The sequence below is a fragment of the Bos indicus x Bos taurus genome, chromosome 29 (assembly GCF_003369695.1).
Source record: "Bos indicus x Bos taurus breed Angus x Brahman F1 hybrid chromosome 29, Bos_hybrid_MaternalHap_v2.0, whole genome shotgun sequence".
Lineage (NCBI taxonomy): Eukaryota > Metazoa > Chordata > Mammalia > Artiodactyla > Bovidae > Bos > Bos indicus x Bos taurus.
In genome coordinates this window covers 37,488,904-37,510,953 of record NC_040104.1, presented here as the reverse complement: position 1 = coordinate 37,510,953, position 22,050 = coordinate 37,488,904, and positions in this window count along the sequence as shown.

Sequence of the window (22,050 nt, the reverse complement as noted above, 5' to 3'; positions counted from 1 at the left end):
GTGAGGATGAAATCAAAATGAGCATAATGAGTTCTTTTACATCTTTGAGGAAAACATGTATTCATGAACCTACAGCAGAGCAGGTTGTACCAATTGAAGTCCCATAGATAAGTGCATGGAAGTAAGACTACAAACTTTTAGACAGGTCTAGAATGAGCACTGCCGAAATTAGCAGGGGAAGCAAGAGTCAGTAGCCAAGAGCAGCTGATATATACTTGATAATGTTAACAATGAGAAATGTGTAAAAGGAAAAAAAAAAGTAGTGTATAATTCAAAACATAAGGCAGATAACCAACAAGGATCAACTACAGAGCACAGGGGACTCCACTCAGTATTTTATAATAACCTGTAAGGAAAAAGAATCTGAAAAAAAAAGATATGCTTGCATAACTGAGTCACTTTGCTTTATACATGAAACTAACACAATATTGTAAATCAACTCTAATTTAATAACAAAAAAGGAAGAGAGACAGACAAGAAGACAAAATGTGATTCAACAATTTCTCTATAACCTGGCTACAACACAAGATATATGTTTACTCTAGCACTTAGGGAAAAAGTTCTTAAATGAGTCTGCATGATCAAGAAGAAATCTAGTTATAGGGTACATGTGAATGGAATCTTAAAGATCTTGGAGTTCATCATGTTTGGCTGAAAGTAAGCCACCCACTTTAAAAATTCAGAGAGAACAAAAACAGACATGTTCTGGACAAGTCACATTTATTGAAAAGCCCCATCATTATGGTTTTTTTCATTTCAGATGCATGAGGTTATCACAACAATAAAATCAACATTTAGGGGAAAATTGAAAGATACGAGGGTTGCTAAACTGTGACCAAGAAGTAGATAGGCCCACTTAATATCATTTTTAAATTATTTATTCAGTAAATAAGGTAATTATCAATTATCATGTTTTCATTTGTCCGCTGGCATTTATTCACTTGTATAAATAAGGCATGAGGCATTTCTTTAATGAGATCCCAAGCTGGGAAGGATGAATTCAATGATGAATGCTCCATCATAGGTTGGATAATAGGAGAAAGGCACAAACATATACCTATCTTGTAAAAAGAATGAATACATTACTAAAAAGGGTAAATGAGTTAGAGCAAGTTTCACAGAATAGTGGATATTTGAGTTGTAACTTGAAAGAAAATTAGGAGTTAGCCAGTAAGGCAAAAAAGGAAGGAGAATTCCAGAGAGGGAAACAAACTATGGCACAGTTGAGTGAACGTAAATTTTTATTTGAATGAGTACTTCTGTGTATAGAAAGAGGGAGAGGAAGCTGCAGAGGAAGACAGGGGTAAGGGTTAGGAAATTTAGCGAGTATACTGGTGACCAACAGTTAAAAACCATCCAAACTTGTAAACTTTCCAGTGATATAGACCACAGAGCCTAGACAAAAGTACTAAATATTTACACCGTGTTCACCTCATGAATGACAGAGAGGTGTCGATGTATTATAACTTTATCTGTTAGATGAAGCAATTGTTGCCCAGATTCAAGGGAGATATTCAACTTTGTATGGTGAGAGGGTGACCCATAAAAATTGTCCAGATCATCTGAGACTAGGGCCTGTATCTGCCGCCACTTTCCTACTAGTGTGCCCATCACCACCTGAGGGTTCTTGAGAGTTTAGAACAATTATTTTATGTTTTCATACAAATTTAAACATTTCTTATTCTAGTTTTGTGGAAAATGCCATTGGTTATTTGATAGGGATTGCATTGAGTCTACTCATTGCCTTGCAATCCCTATCAGTTACTAATGGCATTTTTCACAGAACTAGAACAAAACAATTTAAAATCTGTATGGAAACACAGAATAGCCAAAGCAATCCTGAGGAAAAGAGCTTGAGGAATTAGGCTCCCTGACTTCATACAATACTACAGTCATCAAACCAGTATGATACTAGCACAAAACAGAAATATAGATCATAGAACAGGTTAGAAAACTCAGAAATAAGCCCACGCACCTATGGTCAATTATGGTCAATTAATCTATGACAAAGGAGGCAAGAATAGACAATGGAGAAGAGTGTCTTCAATAAGTAGTGCTAGGAAAATTGGACAGATACATGTAAACAAAAATAAAATTAGAACATTCATTCAGTTCAGTTCAGTCACTCAGTCATGTCCGACTCTTTGCGACCCCATGAATCGCAGCACGCCAGGCCTCCCTGTCTATCACCAACTCCCGGAGTTCACCCAGACTCATGTCCATCGAGTCCGTGATGCCATCCAGCCATCTCATCCTCTGTCGTCCCCTTCTCCTCCTGCCCCCAATCCCTCCCAGCATCAGAGTCTTTTCCAATGAGTCAACTCTTTGCATGAGGTGGCCAAAGTACTGGAGTTTCAGCTTCAGCATCATTCCTTCCAAAGAAATCCCAGGGCTGATCTCCTTCAGAATGGACTGGCTGGATCTCCTTGCAGTCCAAGGGACTCTCAACAGTCTTCTCCAATACCACAGTTCAAAAGCATCAATTCTTCGGTGCTCAGCTTTCTTCACAGTCCAACTCTCATATCCATACATGACCACAGGAAAAACCATAGCCTTGACTAGATGAACCTTTGTTGGCAAAGTAATGTCTCTGCTTTTGAATATGCTATCTACGTTGGTCACAACTTTCCTTCCAAGGAGTAAGCGTCTTTTAATTTCATGGCTGCAATGACCATCTGCAGTGATTTTGGAGCCCCCCAAAATAAAGTCTGACACTGTTTCCACTGTTTCTCTATGTGTATATATATATATATATGTAATATATATGTGTGTGTATATATATGTATATATATATAAGATATATATATGTATATATCTTTATGTATATATATATGTGTGTATATATATATGTATATATATATATAAGATATATATATGTATATATCTTTATGTATATATATATGTGTGTATATATATATGTGTGTGTATATATATATGTGTGTGTGTGTGTGTATAAAACTGAAAACTTTGCTTTATATATACCTAAAACATTGTAATGGAGAAGGCAATGGTACCCTACTCCAGTACTTTTGCCTGGAAAATCCCATTGATGGAGAAGTCTGGTGGGCTACAGTCCATGGGGTTGCTAAGAGTCAGACATGACTGAACGACTTCCCTTTCACTTTTCACTTTCATACAGTGGAGAAGGAAATGGCAACCCACTCCAGTGTTCTTGCCTGGAGAATCCCAGGGATGGCAGAGCCTGGTGGGCTGCTGTCTCTGGGGTTGCAAAGGGTCGGACACGACTGAAGCGACTTTGCAGCAAAACATTGTAAATCAGCTATACTTAAATAAAAATATAAGTAAGCTACAAGGCTATGTTGTACAAGAGAGGGAAATAGCTGATTGTTTATAATAAGTACAAATGGAGTATAACCTTTAAAAATTGTTAATCACTGTGCTGTACACCTAAAGCATACAATATTGCACATTGACTATAACTCAAAAAAATTAAAAAGAGCATATTGCAGAGCTTCCTACTTTTTATAGCACCTTTTATACAGATACATTTTCATACTTCTGCCACAGAAAAACTTCTAACTTTTTTCTGTTAATTTAGTTCTTTCAATTATATTATCATCTTCTAATAATGTCTCTAACATTAAAGCTTTTTGAACAGCATTTTACTGTGTATCAAGTTGCTACTACATAGTAACGAATTTAAAAGGAAAACTTTTAAAATACAAAAATGTTCAATAAAATGTTATTTATAATCATTGAAATTAGAAAACAGTGTTACTGGTTCATCTTTGCTCAATAAATATTTTATTTTGAATGAGAAGTTTTTATAGCATAGAAAATTCCTACTTGTGGACTGTTTATAGTGAGTACTCCATGCCTTCCTAAAAAGCCAACAATGATTATGCTGTGATCTTTGAATCATCCATCAACTGACACACTCATATAGGCATGGGTGATAATATTCTATAGGTAACTAAAACTACAGTATATTTTTATGTCTTCTTACAAGTAAAAGATACTTGCTTCTTGGAAGAAAAGCTATGACAAACCTAGACAGCATCTTGTAAAGCAGAGATATCATTTTGCTGACAGAGGTCCGTATAGAAAAAGCTATGGTTTTTCCTGTAGTCATGTATGGATGCAAGAGTTGGACCATAAAAAAGGCTGAGCACTGAAGAATTAATGTTTTCCAACTGTGGTGCTGGAGAAGACTCTTGAGAATCCCTTGGACTGCAAGGAGATCCAACCAGTCCATCCTATAGGAAATCAGTCCTGAAAGTTCACTGGAAGGACTGATGATGAAGCTGAAGTTCTAATACTTTGGCCCCTGATGCAAAGAACCAGTGTTTGGAAAAGACTTTGATGCTGGTAAAGATAGAAAGCAGGAGGAGAATGGGAAAACAGAAGATGAGATGATTGGATGGCATCACCAACTCAATGGACATGAGTTTGAGCAAGCTCTGGGAGATGGTGAAGGACAGGGAAGCCTGGCGTGCTGCACTCCATGGGGTGGCGAAGAGTCAGACATGACGGAGCAACTCAACAACAACAACAAAGGCAATCACGTTTAGAATTTTTGTCCACAAGACAAAGCTTTGCAACAAGAAAATCTAAATTTAAATTGTGGCTCTACTTCTGAAAGACTTTTGTTCTTATGTAAGTCATTTAAACTTCCTGGACTGCTGGCTTGGTAAAGTTATTATAATAGTATTAGTCATTCTTCAGAGTGTTTGTGAAAGTAAAAACAAGCTTTTGATGCTTGCACTATTATGTGAATATACTAACACCCACTGCATTGTATACTTTAAATGGGAAACTTGTATTTTATGTGAACTCTATTTCAATAAAGTACTTTAAGAAACGAAGCCACATGTGATCCTCATGGTTGCTTTTAAGCAGTGCACATTGTATTCATTACCCATGTTGTACACTGGAGGAAACAGATTAGAGGAGGTAGAAAGTCTTCTCTATCTGAGACCTAAGCCTGGCTTCTCCTCTTTCCACTAAACTTCTATCCTACTCAACTCTGTACATATTTTAAGAAATGTAGGAATGCATACTTAATTAGATAAATTTTTGGTTAGCTACAGAATGGCAAAATGGATCACAGTTATAATTTCATTCTTCCAAAGTGCCAGTCTTAACTATGTAAGAGTTTTGTGGCTGAACCTTCTTCAGTGATTATGAATTGCTACCCTCCCTGGGCTCCCCAGGTGGTGCTAGTGATGAATAATCTTCTTTGCAGGAGACACAAGAGGTGCTGGTTTGATTCCTGGGTTGGAATGATCCTCTGGAATAGGAAATGGAAACCCACTCCAGTTTTCTTGCCTGGAAGATTCCATGGGCAGAGGAGCCTGGTGGGCTACAATCCATGGGGCCACACAGAGTCAGACACAACTGAGCACACACTGACCTTCCCTAGCAGAGTGCCTGGGACAGACTGCTGTGCTCAGTGGCCCTCTTTTCAACCTCACAACTTAGCCCTCTCCAAAGTTGACACTGTACAGCTACCATTGGATTACACATGGTTCCCTTGGCTCAACATCTGGTTTCATACCTCTAGGCTTTGATGCTGGCTAATCTTTTCTTCAGAAATAGCTTCCCAGGTTGTCTAATGGACGAACACCTACAGTCTTGAGCACCAAGATGGGACATCTCTTCCTGGTAAGTTATCTTAGAGATAATGTATATAATGGATATGGGATGGAGGTTTGGATACAAACATATATGGTCCCCAGTACTTATTAGTTGTACAAACGTGGGCTTATTGTCACTTTTCTTGATCATTAATAAGAATGGAAAAAGTTACTAATATATAAGATATAGTTATGAACTGTGGTGTTGGAGAAGACTCTTGAGAGTCCAAGGGAGAGTGCAAGGAGATCCAACCGGTCCATTCTGAAGGAGATCAGCCCTGGGATTTCTTTGGAAGGAATGATGCTAAAGCTGAAACTCCAGTACTTTGGCCACCTCATGCGAAGAGTTGACTCATTGGAAAAGACTCTGATGCTGGGAGGGATTGGGGGCAGGAGGAGAAGGGTATGACAGGGGATGAGATGGTGGGATGGCATCACTGACTTGATGGATATGAGTTTGAGTGAACTCTGGGAGATGGTGATGGACAGGGAGGCCTGGCGTGCTGCTATTCGTGGGGTTGCAAAGAGTCGGACATGACTGAGTGACTGGACTGAACTGAATTGATATGAAATAATGACTACACTAAAGCCTTTGACAACGTAGATCACAACAAATGGTGGAAAATTCTGAAAGAGATGGGAATACCAGACCACCTTACCTACCTCCTGAGAAACCTGTATTCAGGTCAAGAAGCAACAGTTAGAACTGGACATGGAATAATGGACTGGTTCCAAATTGGGAAAGGAGTATGGCAAGGTTATATATTGTCACCCTGCTTTTTTACCTTATATACAGAATACATAATGAGAAATGGCAGGCTGGATCAATCACAAAATGGAATCAAGATTGCCGGGAGAAATATCAACAACCTCAGATATGCAGATAAGACCACTCTAATTGTTGGAGAAGACTCTTGAGAGTTGGACATGACTGAGCGACTGAACTGAACTGAACTGAATGACAGAAAGAGAAGAAAAACAAAAGAGCCTCTTGATGAAAGTGAAAGAGGAGCATGAAAGAGCTGACTTAAAGCTCAACATTCAAAAAAGTAAGGTCATGGCAACTGGTTCCATTACTTCATGGCAGATAGATAGGGAAAGAATGGAAACAGTGGCAGATTTTATTTTCTTGGGCTCCAAAATCACTGCAGATGGTGACTGCAGCTATGAAATTAAAAGGTGCTTAATCCTTGGAAGGAAAGCTATGACAAACCTAAACAGCATCTTAAAAAAGCAGAGACATTACCTTGCCGACAAAGGTCCATATAGTCAAAGCTACTGTTTTTCATGCAGTCATGTACAGATGTGAGAGTTGGACCATAGGAAAGCTGAGGAAACCAGAAGGGAAAGAGACACGTGTACCCCAATGTTCATCGCAGCACTGTTTATAATAGCCAGGACATGGAAGCAACCTAGATGTCCATCAGCAGATGAATGGATAAGAAAGCTATGGTACATATACACAATGGAGTATTACTCAGCCATTAAAAAGAAAACATTTGAATCAGTTCTAATGAGGTGGATGAAACTGGAGCCTATTATACAGAGTGAAGTAAGCCAGAAGGAAAAACACCAATACAGTATACTAATGCATATATATGGAATTTAGAAAGATGGTAACAATAACCCTGTGTACGAGACAGCAAAAGAGACACTGATGTATAGAACAGTCCTATGGACTCTATGGGAGAGGGAGAGGGTGGGAAGATTTGGGAGAATGGCATTGAAACATGTAAAATATCATGTATGAAATGAGATGCCAGTCCAGGTTTGATGCACGATACTGGATGCTTGGGGCTGGTGCACTGGGACGACCCAGAGGGATGGTATGGGGGGGGAGGAGGGAGGAGGGTTCAGGATGGGGAACACATGTATACCTGTGGCGGATTCATTTTGATATTTGGCAAAACTAATACAATTATGTAAAGTTTAAAAATAAAATAAAATTAAAAAAAAAAAGGAAAGCTGAACGCCAAAGAATTGATGCTCTTGAACTGTTATGCTGGTACAGACTCTTGAGAGTCCCTTGGACAGCAAGGAGATGAAACCAGTTAATACTAAAGGAAATCAACACTGAATATTCATTGGAAAGATTTATGCTGAAGCTAAAGCTCCAATACTTTGGCCACGTCATACAAAAAGCCAACTCATTGGAAAAGACCCTGATGCTGGGGAAGATTGAGGACAGGGGGAGAAGGGAACAACAGAGGATGAGATGGTTGGATGGCATCACCATCTTGATGGATATGAGTTTGAGCAATCTCAGGGAGCTGGTGAAGGACAGGGAAGCCTGGCAAGCTATAGTCCATGAGGCTGCAAAGAGTCGGACATGACTTAGTGACTGAACAACAACAATGCCTGTAAAGAACTCTACATCATATTAAACATTCATTATTAAAAATAAACTATTGTTTTTTATATTCTAAGTAAAGTTTTTTATTTTCATTTAATTCATTTCATTTCCCAATTACCTAATCTTCTATTTAATCTATCATACATTATTGGAACTACCAATTCTATCCCTATAATAAAATATGAGTTCTTTGAAAAACAAGACTATGTCTTTTGATTTGTATATTCCAAATACCCACCATAGAACCTGGCACATAGTTGAATATCAATACATTTACTGAATTGATAGTTAAATGGACAAAGTAAAATATTCCAAAATCTGAGTTAATTAGATTTTGTTTGAATCACAGTTGTCACTTACTAGTGTGGCAATTTCTTCAACTTCTCCAAGTTTCAGTCTCCTTACTTAAAATATAAATTAAGACAATGATACTTAATGTGGCTATTGTATCCTTTCCAAGATACAGATTCTAAATATGGGACATGTTTTGTGAATTGTATTGCTCTGCACAAATAGTAATTCATATATTTTAATATTTTATTTGATGATCTTTTCTGTTTTCAGTACTTTTTCTAGAGCTATAGACTGTTCAGTTGAATTTTATAAAAATATTGTCGTTTTAGAGTAAAAATATGAGGATGTACAATTAAGAGAAAGAAAAAGTCCAGCAACTTTTCTTGGCCTGGAGAGATTTTGCATGTCACAGAACCTGTCAGAGGTGTTGGTTAAGTTCTGAAATCTATAAGCATAGAGGTAGTTGGTTCTCACAGGGGATTCTTTAACACACCTGCCTAAAAAAAAAAAAGGCTTGTTCCACAAGCTCCCTGTCAAATTTACTTCCAATTACTCTGGTTCCTCTAGGGCAGCTATTCAAACTTGTGGAACTTTTGAAGCAAAGTGCCGGTCTTGTCTCAGCCCTAATTTTGCGTATATTTGTGGGCTACTATTACCCTAGTGTCCTGACTCTCTATTTATCCTGGATGAGTCAGAATCCAGAAAGTTTCTTTTTAGCATCTGAGATCCATTTCATGAGATTTCATTTCTTTTCCAATTGTGTGGCTATTTCAGGGATTTGACCAATTTAAGACTTCTGTTATAATTCATGAAAATAATTACAGGGCTAAAGGCAGATGGAAATAGATTATAGCCCATGGAAGGGGAAGTAAAAAAAAATTAAACATGTGTTAAGTGCTAAGTACTGTGTTATATATTTTCATAATTTCATTTATCCCTCACAGTAGCTCTAAAGAAAGCCAAGAGCTTTTGACAAAGAAATTAAGTTCAGAGATTTTAAGAAATTGGTCCAAAACTATATATTAAATCAGAGGCAAGGTTGGAATTCAGACACATCTGAATCCAGAGTCTAAACTCTTTAAATGCATTAGCTTTCTTCAACTTCCATGGGGTCTAATTCATTGAAGTATTTCATACAGCCTCTCAGCTTAGTTGATGATTTGCTACTTGGTTAGACACAACAGTTTGGTCTTTGTAAGTATTTATATTATCTAAGAAAGTAAAATATAATGGGTATATATATATATATATGTGGGTATATATATATGTGGGTATATATATATATGGGTATAAATATATGGGGGTGTGTGTATATATATACAAACTCCCTTGTAGTCTTCAAAGGATTGCTCAATTCTATCAAACATATATTCATCAAGATCTAACAGTCAATTTGACTTGCCCAAGGAGAATAACATGTCTGCATAAAGCATGTTTCTTACTAATGCAGATTTCATTCCTCAGAAAATAAGCCCCTTAGGTAAATAAGCTGCTTTGACCTTGATAAGAGAAAAATTATACTTTGTGACTTAAAGTTGGCTTCTGTTGCCTAAACTCTCTGTTTTGAAAATAGTCATTTAGAAGGAAATGCATTGATTTGCATAAAGAGGCCAAGGTTTCCTGGGAAGTGAAAGATCAACTATCTTTCCTTTTCTCTTCTTTTATTAGGTGGATATTGTGAGGACTTGATCATCCCAATTCAATCTGAAATTGCGCAGCTCTAGGCTAGCTCCTGAATCTCTAAAACTCTGAATCACTAAAGTAATGACTAATAAGTACTTTCTGTAAAGGACCAAATAGAAATATTTTAGGATTTGAGGGTCAGACAATCTGTCATAATGACTAAACTCTCTCCTTAGCGTAAAAGCATAGAAAATATGTAATAGGTTTTCTAGTGAAGCTTTATCAACATTAAAATATGAATGTCATCATTTAATCAGCAAGTTATTCTCATTTTGTTATTTTTTCAACTACTTAGAAACAAACCCATTTTTAGGTCATCAGTCATCTAAAAGCAGGTGATAGAAGAAATTGGCCTTTGACACCCTGACTTAAAGAATGGCAGAACCACATGATATAAGTATGAATAGTTTTGGTACCAGAATTACCATGAAAAATTTCAAACCTAAATGCCTGTATAAGCCTTCCTCAAAAAAGAATAAATATCTCAAGTAAACAACCTAACCTACCACTTAGAATAATTAGAAAACAATAAGAACAAACAAAACCTAATGTCAGAAGGAAGAAAATGATAAAGATCAGAGAGGAAATACAATTGAGATTAAAAGGCAATTTAGAAATCAATAAATCAAGAGCTTTTTTTTTCCAAAGGATAAATAAAACCTCTAGCTTGGTTAATCAAGAAGAGAACCCACATGAAGTAAGAAATAAAAGAGGGGGATAAGAACTGATACCACTGAAATACAAAAAATCATGAGAGTACTATGAACATTTATGTACCAACAGATTGGACAATCTAGAAGAAATGGACGAGTATCCAGAAAAATACAGCTCATCAAAACTGAATCAAGAAGAAATAATTTGACTAGATCAATCACTACAAGTGAAACAGAATCTCTAATAATAATAATAATATAACCTCCCAGCAAACAGAAATCCAGGGCCAAGTGACTTCAGTGATGAATTCTACCAAACATACAAAGAACTTGAACCAATCCTTGTTACACTCTTCCAAAAGACTGAGAAGGAGAGAACATTCCCAAAGGCATTCTATGAAACCACCATCATGCTGATACCAAAGCCAGATAAAGACACCACCAAAAAAGAAAGTTGCAAGTTAATGTCTTTGATAAATGTAGATGCAAAAATCCTCAACAAAATATTAGCAAACCAATTACAACAACAAATAAAATGGATCATACACCATTATCATGTTGGATTCATCCCAGAGTCACACAGATGATTCAACACGTGCAAAGTAACCTGATGCACACATCAACAAAAGACAAAAACTGCATGATCACCTCAATAAACACAGAAAAAGGATTTGAGAAAATTCAACATCCTTTCATAATAAAAACTCTTACCAAAGTGGGTACAGAGGGGACATATCTCAATATAATAAAAGCTATTTATAACAAACCCACGGCCAATATAATACTCAATGGTGAAAAACTGAAAGCATTAAATCTGGAACAAGACAAAGAGGCCCACTTTTGCCACATCTATTCAACATAATATTGGAAGTCTTAGCCACAACATTCAGACAAGACAAAGAAAACATATCTAAATTGGAAGAGAAGAGGTGATATTGTCATTATATGCAGATGACATGAGACAGAAAACCCTAAAGACTCCACACAAAAGCTACTAGAACAGATAAATGAACTCAGCAAGATAGCAGGATACCAGATTAACATACAGAAACTGGTTGCATTCTTTATAATACAATAATATAAAAGAAAGGGAAATAAAAATTCCTTTAGCATCATATCAAGGAATAAAATACTTAGAATAAATATGACCAAGGAGGTGAAGACATAACTACTCAAGACTATAAAACACTGATAAGGGAAATTGAAGATACTCCAAAGAAATGGAAAGATATCCCATGCTCTTGGATTGGAAGAATTAATATAGTTAGAATGGCCATATTATCCAAAGATATCTACAGACTTAATGCAATCCCTATCAAATTATATATCAATACTTCTACATAAACATTAAAAATTCCTAGAAGAAAACAGACAAAACATTCTGTGACATAAATTGTAGCAATGTTTTCTTAAATAAGGCTCCCAATAGAACTAAAAGCAAAAATTTTTTAAATAGGACATAATCAAACTTAAAAAATTCTACATAACAAAGGAAATCATAAACAATATTGAAAAGACAACTTATGGAATGAGAGAAAATATTTGCAAATAATGTAACTTACAATGGCTTAATTTTATACAAACAGCTTACAGTTCAGTATCAAACAAAAAGCCAACAAAAGAGTAATCCAGTCAAAAAAGTCACAGAAGACCTAAATAGACATTTCTCTGAAGACAACATGTAGATGGCCAATAGGAACATGTAAATAAGCCCAACATCAGTAATTATTAGAGAAATGTAAATCAACATTACAATGAGCTATCACCTGAAACTGGTCAGAATGGCCATCATCAAAAAGTCTATAAATAATTTCTGGGGAGGGTGTGGAGAAAAGAGAACCCTCCTACACTGTTGGTAGGAATACAGCCCCTATGGGAAACAGTATGGAGGAGTTTCCTTAAAAAAACTAAAAACAAAACCAAACAAACAAACAAAAAAAACCTAAAAACAGAGAAAAGCTATTATCTAGCCATCCCATTCATATATATTTCCAGAAAAAAGTATAACTTGAAAAGATACTGCACTCCAATGTTCACGACAAGACTATTTTTAATAGTCAAGACATGGAAGAAACCTAAGTATCTGTTGACAGATGAGTGGATAAAGAAGATGTGTACACTTACACATTGGAATATTAATCAGCCATTAAAAGGAATGAAATAATGCAATTTGAAGCAACATGGATAGTCCTGCTAAGTCACTTCAGTCTTGTCCGACTCTGTGCGACCCCATAGACGGCAGCCCACCATGCTCCCCCGTCCCTGGGACTCTCCAGGCAAGAACACTGGAGTGGGTTGCCATTTCCTTCTCCAATGCATGAAAGTGAAAAGTGAAAGTGAAGTTGCTCAGTCATGTCCAACTCTTAGCGACCCCATGGACTGCAGCCTACCAGGCTCCTCTGTCCATGGGATTTTCCAGGCAAGAGTACTGGAGTGGGGTGCCATTGCCTTCTCCATGGATAGTCCTAGAGATTACTTATTAAGTAAGTATGACAGAGAGACAAATATATGATATTGCCTATATGTGAAATCTTAAAATTATGATACAAATGATCTTATATACTAAACAGAAACAGACTCACAGAGAAAACAAACTTATGGTTACCAAAGGGGAAAGCAGAGGGAAAGATAAAGGAGAAATGTGAGATTACATATACAAACTATATATAAACATGAAAACATATGTGGTATAACCCCTGTACATCAGTAACTAACACAACATTTTAAATCAACTGTACTTCAATAGGACTTCCCTGGTAACTCAGCTGGTAAAGAATCTGCCTGCAATGCAGGATCCTGGTTGGATTCTTGGGTTGGGCTCTTCCCCTGAAAGAGGGCATGGCAACCCACTCTAGTATTCTTGCCTAGAGAATCCCCATAGACAGAGGAGGCTGGCAGGCTAGAGTCCATGGGGTCACAAAGAGTTGGACATGACTGAGTGACTAAGCACTTACCTCAATAAAAAATAACAGTATGGTACTGGATAAAGACAAATGTATTGATTAATGGAATAGAATAGAGAGCCCATAAATAACACCCCAAACGATCAAACGTTCAAATGATCTTTGTAAAGAGTACCAAGGCTACACACTGGGGAAAGGACAGTCTCTATCTAATTACAAAAGAATGATACTGATCTTTACTGGATAAAAGAGTTCACTCAAAATGGAAGAGACCTAAATGTAATAGTGGTGCAGATTGTAAAGAATCTGCCTGCAATGAAGGAGACCCAGGTTCAGTCTCTGGTTCAGGAAGACCCCCTGGAGAAGGGAATGGCTACCCACTCCAGTATTCTTGCCTGGAGAATTCCATGGACAGACGAGCCTGGCGGGCTACAGTCCATGGGGTCACAAAGAGTTGGACACGACTGAGTGACACTAACACTCCAGTACTTTGGCCACCTTATGCGAAGAGTTGACTCATTGGAAAAGACACTGATGCTGGGAGGGATTGGGGGCAGGAGGAGAAGGGGACGACAGAGGATGAGATGGCTGGATGGCATCACTGATTCGATGGATGTGAATTTGAGTGAACTCCAGGAGTTGGTGATGGACAGGGAGGCCTGGCGTGCTGCGATTCATGGGGTCGCAAAGAGTCGGACACGACTGAGCAACTGAACTGAACATACAACTCTTAGAATATAACCGAGGGGAGAGGCTTCCTGACATTAAACTCGACATTGATTTCTTCGATACAACACCTAAAGCACAGGCAATAAAACAGAGCGGACTAATGAGATTTTATCAAATTAAAAGCTGCACAGAAAAGTAAACAATCAACAGAATAAAAAGACAACTTATGACACTGTAGGAAATATTTATAAGTTGTTTATATGATACAGGGGTTAATATCCAGAACACATAAAGAACACTTACAACTCAACAACAACAAAATAATCTGATTGAAAAATGGGCAAAAGACTTGATTTCTTGAAAGACAACATGACCAATGAATATATGAAAAGATACTCAATGGTATTAATCATTAGGAAAATACATCTCAAAACCACAATGAGACAAAAACCTATACTCTTAAGATGGCCATTATGAAAGAAAGTAAGTGTTGACAAGGATGGAGAGAAATTGGAACCCTTGTATGGTGCCAGTGGGATTTCAAATGTGCAACCATTATGAGAAACAATACGTATGTTCCTCCAAAAAATAAAATAGAACTACCATATGACAATGGCACCCCACTCCAGTACTCTTGCCTGGAAAATACCATGGATGGAGGAGCCTGGTGGGCTGCAGTCCATGGGGTCGCTAAGAGTCGGACACGACTGAGCAACTTCACTTTCACTTTTCACTTTCATGCACTGGAGAAGGAAATGGCAACCCACTCCGCTGTTCTTGCCTGGAGAATCCCAGGGATGGGGAGGCCTGGTGGGCTGTGTCTATGAGGTCGCACAGAGTTGGACACGGCTGAAGTGACTTAGCAGCAGCAACAGCAACCATATGACAAAAAAATCCCACTTTCCAGTACACTTTCAAAAGAAATGAACAGAGGATCTTGAAGAGATATTTGCTTATCCATGTTCAATCTAGTATGTGTAATAGAAAAAAAAAAAGTGACTATATTGGATCTATTTCTTTTACTTTAGGAGAGATAAGAAAGCCTTCCTCAGTGATCAATGCAAAGATATAGAGGAAAACAATAGAATGGGAAAGACTAGAGATCTCTTCAAGAAAGTTACAGATACCAAGGGAATATTTCATGCAAAGATGGGCACAATAAAGGACAGAAATGGTATGGACCTAACAGAAGCAGAAGATATTAAGAAGAGATGGCAAAAATACACAGAAGAACTGTACAAAAAAGATCTTCATGACCTGGGTAATCATGATAGTATGATCACTCACCTAAAGCCAGACATCCTGGAATGTGAAGTCAAGTGAACCTTAGGAAGCATCACTACGAACAAAGCTAGTGGAGGTGATGGAATTCCAGTTGAGCTATTTCAAATCCTAAAAGATGATGCTGTGAAAGTGCTGCACTCAATATGCCAGCAAATTTGGAAAACTCAGCAGTGGCCACAGGACTGGAAAAGGTCAGTTTTCATTCCAATCCCAAAGAAAGGCAATGCCAAAGAATGCTCAAACTACTGCACAATTGCACTCATCTCACACGCTAGCAAAGTAATGCTCTAAATTCTCCAAGCCAGGCTTTAATAGTACATGAACCATGAACTTCCAGATGTTCAAGCTGGATTTAGAAAAGGCAGAGCAACCAGAGATCAAATTGCCAATATCCGTTGGATCATTGAAATAGCAAGAGAGTTCCAGATAAACAACTATTTCTGCTTTATTGACTATGCCAAAGCCTTGGACTATGTGGACCACAACAAACTCTAAAAAATTCTTAAAGACATGGGAATACCAGACTACCTGAACTCCTTCCTGGGAAATCTGTATTCAGGTCAAGAAGCAACAGTTAGAACTGGACATGGAACAACAGACTGGTTTCAGATCAGAAAAGGAATATGTCAAGGCTGTATATTGTCACCCTGCTTATTTCACTTATATGCAGAGTACATCATGAGAAATGCTGGACTGGGTGAAGCACAAGCTGGAATCAAGATTGCTGGGAGAAATATCAGTAACCTCATATACACAGACGATATCACCCTTATGGCAGAAAGTGAAGAAGAACTAAAGAGCCTCTTCATGAAAGTGAGAGAGTGAAAAAATTGGCTTAAAACTCAACATTCAGAAAACTAAGATCATGGCATCTGGGCTGATAACTTCATGGCAAATAGGTGGGGAAACAATGGAAACAGTGAGAGATGATTTTTTTTATGTCTCCAAAATCACTGCAGATGGTGACTGCAGCCATGAAATTAAAAGATGCTTGCTCCTTGGAAGAAAAGTCATGACCAACCTAGACAGCATATTAAAAAGCAGAGATATTACTTTGCCAGCAAAGGTCTGTCTAGTCAAAGCTATGGTTTTTCCAGTAGTCATGTATGGATGTGAGAGTTGGACTGTGAAGAAGGCTGAGTGCCAAAGAATTGATGCTTTTGAACTGTGGTGTTGGAGAAGACTCTTGAGCGTCCTTTGGACAGCAAGGAGATCCAACCAGTCCATCCTAAAGGAAATCAGTCCTTAATATTCATTGGAAGGACTGATGCTGAAGATGAAACTCCAATACTTTGGCCATCTGATGGGAAGAACTGACTCATCTGAAAAGACCCTGATGCTGGGAAAGATTGAAGGCTGGAGAAGGGGACAACAGAGGGTGAGATGGTTGGATGGCATCGCTGACTCAATGGACATGAGTTTGAGTAAGCTCTAGGAGTTGGTGATGAACAGGGAAGCCTGGTGTGTAACTGATGTATTCTAATGTTTCTGCTACAAGTTAATCACTAAACAGATATTGCCTGAGTGTTAAAGTAAATTACCTTTGTTTAAACTCACAGGAGAATGGCTGCAGGAAAGAAGAAATTAACATATCCCCTTGAGAGACTGGCCAGAACCAGCAAAACTTATACTCAAAAACTGTTACAACAATTTGCAATAATTTAAGGCCTTTTTAATTTCTTCTCCTCATCTCCCACTTCTTTGATTATAGGAAAAAAAAAGGAAAATGAAAGTGAAAGTCGCCTAGCTGTGTCTCACTCTTTGCCACCCCATGCACTATACAGTCCATGGAATTCTCCAGGCCAGAATACTGGAGTGGGGTAGCCTTTCCCTTCTCCAGGGGATCTTCCCAACCCAGGTCTCATGCATTGCAGGTGGCTTCTTTATTAGCTGAGCCACAAAGGAAGCCCAAGAATACTGGAGTGGGTAGCCTATCCCTTCTCCAGCGGATCTTCCTGACCCAGGAATCAAACTGGGGTCTCCTGCATTGGAGGCAGATCTTTACCAACTATCAGGGAATCTATCAGGGAAGCCCTTTATAATAGAAACTATCATCCAAACCCTGGCAGGATGGTTCTTGGGACACTGGTCCACCATTTTCTCATGTGGCTGGCTTTCCAAATAAAGTTGCTTCACCTAGCTTATTGCGTAAGGAACAGGAGGAGCTTGGACTCAGTTACACATGATTAATAATAATGGTGAGAGGTAAGCAAAATAATTGTCCATCTATGGAAAAAAGATTAAAGAATATATGGTATATCATACAATGGTCTATTATTTAACTTTACAAAGTAAACTAGTCGTATGCTATATTCATGAAGCTTGAGTCCATTATGCTAAGTGAAAGAAGCCAGTCACAAAAAAGACAAATACTGCATGATTCTAATTTTATGAGGGTCTTAGAGGAATCATATTCTCAGGAAAAAGTATAATGGTTTGCAGGAGCTGGGAGAAGATAAAAAGGGAAGTTGTTGTTCAATGGGTATAAAATTTCAGTTCTGCAACATGAAATAATTCTAGAGACCTGTTATACCACAGTGTGCATATAGGAACACTACCATACTGTACACTCGAAGTTATTAAGATGTTACCTTTTATGTAAAGTGTTTTTTAATCCCAATAAAATAAACATTTTGAATCTAAAGTACCTAAAATTGTTCTGATACCAAACACCGAAATAAAGAGTTCATTATTTTGTCTTTACAAAGCTCAGGAGGAAAGCAATATAAGCACAGAAAAAAAAGATATACACATACACAAGGAAACAAGTGACAGCAGACAGGAACTAGTCATAATGTCCTACTTGATAGTAATCGCACGAGACAAGGAATAAGCACAAGCTCAGTGCAAACTGAGGCCAGGGCAGACAGCATCAATGTGATCAAAAGACAGCCAAGTTGTGCAACAGGCTTCGTGAGCACCTGCTCCTGAGAAGAGAATCTTTAAGAGGAAAGCCTCTAATAGAAAATAGGAAATGACAGATTACATAATAAGACTGACTGAGTGGAAAATTGTACCGACAGGCTTTAGCACACACAGAAGGCGGACAAACAAAATAGGCAAGTAAATAAGAAGGCAAGTACTTGCTTTCCCCAGAACCAAAAGGAACTATAATCAAATAAACTACATTGCTCAATTTATGAATAATCCTCCATAAGGATAACCTTGTAAATACCACCTAGATGACATAAATTAAAAAAAATTATAATGATATTGGGACAATGGAGAGGGGAAACCAAAAGGATTCAGTTTTAAGAGAGATAAATTCACATATACTTTAATAGGAATTCAAAAGATAATTTCTAAAGTCTGAGTGTGTAAAGAATCCACCTACAATGCAGGAGATGCAGGTTCAATCCCTAGGTCAGGAAGATCTCCTGGAGGGCATTGCAGCCCACTCCAGTATTATTGCCTGAAAAATCCCATGAACAGAGGAGCCTGGTGGGCTGTGGTCCATGGGGTAGCAAAGAGTCAGACACAACTGAAGCGAATGAGCATGCACACAAGCACATTACTTTAAAAGAATTGAAAGAGCTTGACTTTGGCAGAGCTAATCAGAGTGCTAGGAAGACAGAGGTCCGAAAACAATTGTATATTTTACAATCATTTGCATCATTTGATTTACAAGTACATACTTTAGCTTTTTAGAAAGTTAATTTTAAATAGTTTGATCTAAAATTTTATGTAGCCATTTAATGCAAAAATTAGTTTTAAAAAGTTATAGAACTTTATATATAAATACCTCCTACAGTTATATACACAATAATATATTCAAGTTTCTAATCAAAATGTGAAAACTGTTGAGGTTTAACATCTAATTTTTTATAATATTTTATTTTCTGTTCATGTTAAAAAATCAAGCCCCATGTAGATGCCCTCAAACTCCTTCCAGTTTTCTCAAATATGTTACATAAATATTGTTTTTTCCTATGTGCCACAATATGAACATGCTTGAGAAGCACTGTCCTAAATTATTCTTCGTCCAATTCTACTGATTATAAAATTATAAAAGTATCTGCCACAGTTAGTAAGTGTTGTTTTCCTAGTCCTTTCATCTCTTGAAATTAAAGAAAAAAAAATCTGAGATATTGGATAACTATTCCAAGCTAGACTCTAAAGCCTATTTAATCCACTCTACAGCTAAAAATTATATAATTATTTTTGTTCTTAATGACTTTATATTTTCTATGGCCAGAGTTTCTCTCTCACCTCCATTTATCCCACCTAGGATTGTGTTTGAAACAGTAAAAGACTAATGTTTAAACCAAAGACAACATTTCAGCTATGCTACAGGATACATAAGCTTTTGTGGGCTGGCCTGAATGTTTATGGATTACTTCAATCATAAATCTTTCTTTTTAAGCTTCTCTGTAATTTACTATTATTATAATAAGATGAAGCTAATATCTATCTCCAAAGGCTTCAGTTAATTGTCAAGAGTTTTAATGGCCAGGACAGTATGAAGATTATCCAATTTGAATGGTTGCCCTATTGATGAATATTACATGATTTAAATATTAAAACATTTCATGCAAAGATGGGCACAATAAAGGACAGAAATGGCAAGGACCTAACAGAAGCGTAAGAGATTAAGAAGTGATAAGAATACACAGAACTGTACAAAAATGTCTTAATGACCCAGATAACCACAGTGGTGTGGTCAGTCATCCAGAGCAAGACATCCTGGAGTGTGAAGTCAAGTGGACCTTAGGAAGCATTGCTATGAACAAAGCTAGTGGAGGTGATGGAATTCCAGCTGAGCTATTTCAAATCCTAAAAGTGCTGCATGCAATATGCCAGCAAATTTGGAAAACTCAGCAGTGGCCACAGGACTTAAAACGGTCAGTTTTGATAACAAACCCAAAGAAAGGTAATGTTAGAGAATGTTCAAATTACTGTATAGTTACATTCACTTCACATGCTCAAAATCTTTCAAGCTAGGCTTCAGCAGTACACGAACTGAGAACTTCCAAATATTCAAGTTGGATTTAGAAAAGGCAGGGGAAGCAGAAATCAAATTGCCAACATCTACTGTATCAAAGAAAAACAAGAGAATTCCCCCAAAAAACATCTGCTTCTGCTTCATTGACTGCTAAAGCCTTTGACTGTGTAGATCACAACAAACAGTGGAAAATTCAAGAGATGGGAATACCAGACCACCTTACCTGCCTCCTGAAAATCCTGTAGGCAGGTCAAGAAACAACCATTAGAACTAGGTGTGCAACAACAGGACTGGTTCATAATTGAGAAAGATGTCAAGGCTGCATATTGTCACCCTTCTTATTTAACTTATATGCAAAGTACATCATATGGAATGCTGGGCTGGATGAAGCACAAGCTGGAATCAAGATTGCCAGGAGAAATATCAATAACCTCAGATAGGCAGATGATACCACCCTTATGGCAGAAAGCGAAGAGGAACTAAAGAGACTCTTGATGAAAGTGAAAGAGAGTAAAAAAGCTGGTTTAAAACTCAACATTCAAAAAATGAAGATCATGGCATCCAGTCCCATCACTTCATGGCAGATAGATGGGAATCAGTGAAAACCATGACAGACTTTATTTACTTGGGTTCCAAAATCACTGCAGATATGCCATGAAATTAAAAGACGCTTGCTCTTTGGAAGAAAAGATATGACAAACCTAGACAGCATTTTAAAAAGCAGAGACATCACTTTGCCAACAAAGGTCCATCTAGTCAAAGCTATGGTTTTTCCAGTCATTATGTACAGATGTGAGAATTAGACTATAAAGAATACAGAGCCCAAGAATTGATGCTTTGAACTGTAGTACTGGAGAAGACTCTTGAGAGTCCCTCAGACAGCAAGGAGATCAAACCAGTCAATCCTAAAGGAAACCAACCCTGAATATTCATTGGAAGGACTGATGCTAGAGCTGAAGTTCTAGCACTTTGGCCTCCTCATGCAAAGAGCTGACTCTTTGGAAGACTCTGATGCTGGGAAAGATTGAGGGCAAGAGGAGAAGGGGATGACAGAGAATGAGATGCTTGGATGGCATCAGTGACTCAATGGATATGAGTTTGAACAAACTCCGGGAGATAGGGAAGGACAGGGAAGCCTAGCACGCTGCAATTCATGGGGTCATAAAGTCAGACACAACCAAGCAGCTGCACAACAACAAGGTATTAAAAAGATTAAAATAGTACCAGTAGTGTCAATAGCTCAGCCAATGCATATTGTAAGTGCTAAATGCTAATTTCCTCTTTTTTGGAGAAAATTGTGTTTCCAACTCTTAACTGTCACCTTATAAAAATACTACAGTTAAAACCTAATTGAAATTCTTGGTTATTTTGTATAAGGCTGTGAATTTTATGTTCAAAAACAAATTCTTCCAAGGAGGTCTTAAGTTTCTTTGAGCAAGTCGTAGCTAGAGAGAGTAAAAGTTGTCTGAGCTACTGAATCAGCTGAACAGAAAAGAGCACATTCAATAGCATTAGTGCAGCGTGTGATGTGTCTTATCACTTTTGAGTGAAGAGCCAGGAAATTATAGACCCAGATAAGATGATGAGGTGTTGGGAACTGTATCACGTAAGTCTTTTGACTTTAGTGATGGCTATAACCTTAGCTCAGTGTCACTGTACTCATCAGTGTCAA